Below are 7,332 nucleotides of genomic sequence, written 5' to 3' on the forward strand. Positions count from 1 at the left end.
CTGTATGCTCTTGCACTTACCCTACGAAAATGTTCCATAATTCTTTCAAACTCTTTGGTCCGGTAAGTTTTTGTGGCTCTTTTGAATAGAAATATTGAACTTGCATTGTTGTACCGCTGGATTAAATTCTTTTTCATATGCCAGACACAGCACCCGTGGTGAGCCAGAGGAAATAGGTGGGCAATGGCGTTTTCAATACTATTTTTCCTGTCGGAAATTAACACCAATTCGTCCGAGTCACTTATAAAATCTTCAAATTTGATAAAAACCACATCCACGATCTATTCGTTTCGGCATCAACGATCCCCCACGCTAACGGATAAATCTATTTGTTGGCGTTTTGGGCAGTTACCAGTAGAAATGTACCTTTGTATGGACCTTTCAAGTGACTTCGTCAACACAAATAACAGGCCTCAGATAGTGCACGTAACCCCGAATGCTTGCACCGAAAGTTAGGAAAAAGTAGTGAAATCTGTTACGAGAATCTACTTCGATATGTGTTATTGTCCCTGGGTTACTCTCTCCTAGGACGTGACAGTACGAAGAACGTTTTTGAAAACTATCACCCGGTGTACCATGTAGCATATGTAAAGCAACGACCTTCCCCCTACGTGCTTGATAATAACTAATTTTCACACCAAACTCATATCACGTGCAATAGCGGTAGGATCATACGATTTGTACGTACTATCCAATTTTCCCATAATCTGCTCGACAATTATGGAACTAGTGGCATGTCGATATGTATTACGACGATAATCTATGGAACATGTGTACACATTGTTGAATTTTTGAATTATGAAAATGGCGGACTGCTTGACACTCGAAGCACGTAACATCCACTTGCAATTATCTTCCGCGCATACAAAGGTTAACATTTTTAGGCTTGACCTGCTAACCCGAAATTGAAACTTCTCTCGCAAAGCAAGTAGATGAATTCTCGAGTACAACTCTTTCTTGGTAAAAAATATTTGCCTTTCGGTAAAATCCGACGTATTCACAGTGGAAATCTAGTCACATGTATCCGGACTTTTGGAATGTGATAATACTTCTTCGTCAACGTCAGCAATATTACCAGTATTTGTACTATGTAAGGGGTTGTCGAACATCTCATCTAATGGTGCAGTCCCAACATCGAAAATTGGAGTATCCACTGCATTATTGTTTGGGACACTGTGCTGATGATTGAGCTCGTCGTCCTGTACGGTTTGGTGATCTTCCGCTGCCGCGAACAATTTTTGGCTGTAATTTCTATCTCTCTCCATTTCAACATTTGGCAAGCCGGTTTCCAAAGTTGTAACGCAGAGGGCAATTTCCTTATAAACTAATATGTACCAATTTACGTCTTCATCTTCGAGTATTTCAACCGGCAGTATATTTATGTTCGGAATTTTGAACTTCAATTCCATTTTTGTGCACAGATCGAGAACACCAAGTTTCTCGTTCAACTATAACAATAGCCCCGATAGTGTAATACTGCTCGGCACTAAAATGGAAGTGATTTTGTCCCCAGTTCACTTCCATTCGTCATTTACGTGAACGAACTTTCTCCCGTACGACACGATGAATCTCAAATTATTGTTCATACCTGAAATGTTGGGATTGCAACGATAAGAATTATGCGCAATTGATATGTCGATTATATAATAGCATGGAAGTGACACGTTCAAATATTTAAACCTATGCAATAGTACAAGGTCAAATGAAGGGTATCAAGAATTTTCAGCTGTCCAATTTGACAGTTTAGTTATCTATCCCGGTAGTTTATAAATGTCAGGTTCGAAAGTTAAAATGTCGATCCCGACAGTTTCGAATTGTCGAGTAGCATTAATGTTTATAATCATTTCTCAACTACAACATCACAACCTATTTCCAAGAAATAAATGGCTGAATGCTTCATTAAATATGGAATACTTCATATTTTCCTAAATATTTTTGGTATGTTTTTCCTTCAAAAATATTTAAAAAAAAGACCATGATGATTAATAGTAGTGATTACCATGTTGTTTTTAACATTTTAAAAAGAGTAAGCTATTACATAAAAATATAAACAATTCGTAATAATCGACCTTTCAAAATAGATGAAGAATATGGATGAAGTAATGTCTTCTTGATAAAGAAGAAAATGAATGAAGAAGATGAATGAAATAAGGGTTTGTTTAATAATAATTTTTTTTATATTAACTAGGGTTTTGAAGGATTTTATATTCATTTTTTATTAAGTAAATTCGTATTTTACAATATAATATTCATATATTCAATGATTATAATATACAAATTAAACAATCAAATCACAACTTTAATTGTTTTGAAAAACAATCACGAAGGAGCATTAAATGCTCCAAATAAGGTCAAATTAAGGGTAATTTAGACATTTGACAACAAGAAAGTGACATTTTTGTACAAATTGTGTGCACATCAAAATTTTTTGTGCATTTTCAAAAAAAGTGACTTTTTGGTAAATTCCCCTTATTTTATTAGAGAATGTGTGATTAAAAATGAGTTTGAGAAAAAATGTATTTTGAGATCAAAACTTTGAAAAATATATATATATAATAAAAATTGAGAGAGAGAGAGAGAGAGAGAGTGTGTGTGTGTTGTAATTAAAAAGCCAATGAATTGCATTGAGTTCCCTTTGACAAGATCAACAACGTACACAAGAATGTACAGAGCTATGCTATCGGCTTTATAAATAAAAAATTATATATGTGATCTTGAATTATGAAAACCACAAGACAGAATGAATGAATGGAGCTCATTGAATCCTTCTCCAAGTACTCGTTTGACTCCAAGTACTCGTTTGATGGCTTCTAGGAAGTAACATGTTTGGGGTAGGACTCATCAATAAACCTCGGAGGTTGAGATGTGTTATATGTAGATATCTTTACATAGACGACCATGGACAAATGCACTTAGGAAACCTGAACAGAGGCCAAGTCATTTCCTCATTTTTCTATATATATTGATTTCTTTCATTTTTCTCCTCCTAAGGAATTGTATATGTATTTTATATAATGAGAACTAATACACAATAAATTCATTAGTAATTAAGATAAAACTCCTACACTAGTTAAATATGAAACGAATAACAGCATATAAGGGCTATGCTACTCCGTTTAACAAAATATTTACTTTTAAGATAGAATTCCAAACTTCTATGTGATAAACTCAAACAAGCAAACTCACATGTTTAAAAGTTTAAGCAAGCAATTAGATTTTGAGATTGGTGTTCTCAAACGAGTGGTACATAAAGGACTTAGACTACTTTTAACGAGTTTGACATTTTAAAAGGGAACTTTATGCCTTAATTAGGCCTTGTTTGAGCCACATTCTTGGGAAAAAAAATACATTCTTATAGTGATTTGATATCATTTCAACCACACATTCTTTAATAAAATAATATTTTATGTGAATCCAAAACTTTTCTTATCTTTTAACCACACATTTCCCAACATTACATTATTTAAAGATGCATTTTTATAAAAATAATGCGGCTCAAACAAGGGCTTAATATTGTATTGAAGCCCTAATGTTCAGATGAGTCGTTCAATTCGTTTAGAAGCTCTAACGAGTCATATGATTCAAAACTTGTTTTATCAGACAAGTCATCATATTTCAAAACATATTAAGGAGAATAATTTCACATTGTTATTTATGAAACCAAGAACCAAGGCTACTGTTTTTATCAAAGTTGACCTTTAATATGAAAAGTCTTTATAATCAACATCTTTTGTTGTCACTCTATGGTACAAGAGCTTCTTGGCAAGATTGATTTCCATTCTTTACTAGACGGGTTGTGTTTTTGTAGTTATGATATATAGAGCCTGTTTGGGAGTGATTTTGAGAATTGATTTTTTGACCGTTAGGAGAAAAGTGGGGTCCACCTGTGAGAGAGGAAGTCAAATATGACGGCTGGAATAGTGAAATAACGATCAAAAAATTAATTTTTTGGGAGGAAAAATCGCTCCCAAACAGGCCCATAATGTTGTTGTGATTTCATTATTAGTCTTCAAGAAAGCCCCATGTGCCACTATTTTGTCAATGAGTTCAACAAAGGCGTTCAATATGTCTATCGCATGAATTGCTACTGAGATCTCTTAATTATAACCAAAACCTAGTCCGTTTAGGACATGGACAATAAGATAGTCATTGGGTAGAAGAGCATCAATCATTGCAAACTCATCGCCAGCCCATTCATTGTACGTAAATATTAAGCTGTGGTATAAGACCCATGTTCAACCTTGATAGTAGTTTTTGAGTCCCATGACTGGAGGGTTAGATTTGTTTGTATAGAAGGTAAATAAATGATTACACACTCCTTGAGATGTCGTGTGAGGTACATCAAGAACAAACACCTCTGTTAGATAGAGAGCCAAGAAGACCGTTGCATAATAGTTGATCTTTATAAGTCCAAAGAGTCCAATCGAGATTGATTCTTTATCATTTTATGGTGTTAGGGCATGGTTTTTTCGACAACCTAACTAAAAGGTCACATTTATAGAGAAGAGATTCAAACTAAAAAAACTCAATGATAAGTGTATTTTATGTACTTATTTTGGCACAAAATATGGACTTTTATCTGTGAATTATCATGAATTATGGTTTGACTCTATGTGATTTGTGTTTTATAAGAAAATATTGATGAATAAGGAGGAATTGAAGAAAAGAAGTGAAAAAGGACCAAAACAGAGGAAAAATAAAGTTTTAGGACCAATGTGCAAATAGCTAAAAGATTATCCAAAAGAATAAATGAAGATGCAAAAGAATTGAAGATCAACTGAGCAAAGGAATAGAGTATTGAAAGAAGAAAAACCGGAAAAAAGAGGTCAAGAAACGAAAAGATGGAATTCAGGGATCAAAACACAAGAATTGAAAGATGCATAACTATATGTGCCCGCATAAGAGGAAAGTCCAAGCACTCACTTGGAGGCATGCAAGGATTTTAAAGGGCATTCACTAAAGAACTAAGCGCCTGCTTTGATAAAAAAAAAAAAAACGTGAAAAAATCAAGTTTCCTTATTTCAATCAACTATTTATGGAAACAATCTTGTAACATATTTATACGATATAGAATGCCTCCAGAAGGGATACCACGCATTATTTGACAATCAAGAGCATTGAAGGAGGTAGGAAACATCAAAATCACATCAAGTGCTTCCAAAAATTATTCATTTAATGGGGGTGGTGTCGATTCTTACATATTTTTGTTTCTTCTTATTAGCATGCTAGGTTAGATTTTTTTGGTGCTATGAGAATGATGAACCATGTAATTTGAAATTTTAAGTCTGAATTTTACAATTTTGATATTAAAAGCATGTTTTTTATATTGAACAATTTCATTTGAATCTATCTTCAGTTATAGTACATGGTAATTTTATGCATGTGGTGAATTGTTTTGCCTTAGAAAGAAGAAAAATAAATATAACATAGTGACTATTATCATAGAGTTCAATAGGGAATAGAAATATATTATCATACTCTATACGAACATTAAGTGTTTATAAAAATTCAATGGATTCATGTATGTTTGCATCCATCATAGATATATAGTTGGGTCATGTATGAGAATAGATTCGACAATTAACCGAAAAAGGTTGTCGAATAGGATAGGAACATAGATTCTTCATAATTAAATTTGTGTTGTTAAATTGTAGAATTAAGGTAAAAAAAAAAATGAAATGTTAATTGTATGGGGATTCGGGATCTTAGTAGGTTTTTCATTCATATAAATTCATGAACTAGCATTTAGATATAATTTTGTATTCATTCCATTAATTTAGACATTAATCGCATTTTAGCTAATATAGTTCAATTTAAAATATCATAATCTTTCTACTTGATTTGGTTAAGGCCATGTTACTTAGAATTAAAACTATTCTATCTCTATGGTACGATACTCGGACTCATAATTTGTTCACTACTTGGTAATGAACCGTACATTTGATAAATTGTACATACATAATTTCATGAACACTCAAGATATGCATTTTGTATGAATAAGTTTCAGCGAAACTTGGGATATGGCATTAATATTAATAACTAAAAGGTTATTCCTAATTGAAGGAGTGGAGGTGTGATTTATTTAGAAATTAGGGAGAAATGATGAAGATCAGAAAAATAATTTAACTCGTTGGAGCACTAAAATAATAATAAAAATAATAATATATAAGTATTATTTTTTATTATATAACCTAAAGACTCAATAAAAAATGAAATGTCATGTTACTTTATTAATTGTATCCACTTATGAAAAATATGTGGTCAATAACATGTTTGAGCTTCATCTTAAAAAAATAAAATAAAATATTTTTCTTCAATCTCATTTTTAATTACATTCTTCCCAATAAAATAATTTTGTATATAAACTCAAAATTTTTCATACCTTTTAACCAAAAAATCATTATTACAAAATCCATTATCCCCCAAAAAAGAGGCTCAAACACTTTCTAATTATGCCAATAATTTTCTCTATTAGTATAGTTAGTATCAAAACCCATCAAAGCAATGTTGAATTCAATCAATGTTTATGGTGTAAAAAAAATAACTCCAAAAATGCAAAAGGTATCTACTAAAAGGGGTGGAATATCCATCCAAAGGCAATTGGATGCTTGTCAATAGTTCTCCGCAAATTGTAGATCGAAGAATTTAGAGTATATGCTTTATAATTTATTGCATATTAGGGATTATAGGGCATTCTATTTATATTAACTAATGTTCTCAGGTTTAGAGTCATTTTTAAAAGCAACCAAGAAAATCCTATTTGAATTTTTTGTGTCTTGATAATATTATAAATAAATTGTATGAGAGATACTATAAGTCTAGGGCAACGTGGGCCTTGGACGGACAGGTGGGGGGCGCCGTTTGGCCTCCCTGTCCATCCAGGGCCACGTTGGCTCTGGACAACCAATTTTTTTCCAAATTTTATGTTTGTTGAGCAACAATCACTAGTAATTAAAAAGGCGAAATTTCTTCGCTAATGTTGCCTTATTTCGTTGATAAATTTCTATGTGAAAGTCCCTCGATTATTAAACGATGAAATAAAGACAAAAAATTTCATCAATAATTACCAACGAATTTTTTAAACAACATAATTTTCTACAACTATGTCCCTCTGTAATTACTAAATAACTTTCATTGGTTTTTCCCTTTGCTAATTCTTATTAGCTTACTATGGAAAAAAATCTATTGTTGTTTTGAATTGTAATTTAAAAATTCATTAATTTTTATTTTAATATATATTTTATCATAAAATACTTTCTTCATCCCATTTATATAGGCAGGTTTGGTTTTTCACATTAATTAAGAAATTTTACTTAATATCATTGAAAAAGC

Source organism: Olea europaea, chromosome 13 (assembly GCF_002742605.1).
Source record: "Olea europaea var. sylvestris chromosome 13, O_europaea_v1, whole genome shotgun sequence".
Classification (NCBI taxonomy): domain Eukaryota; kingdom Viridiplantae; phylum Streptophyta; class Magnoliopsida; order Lamiales; family Oleaceae; genus Olea; species Olea europaea.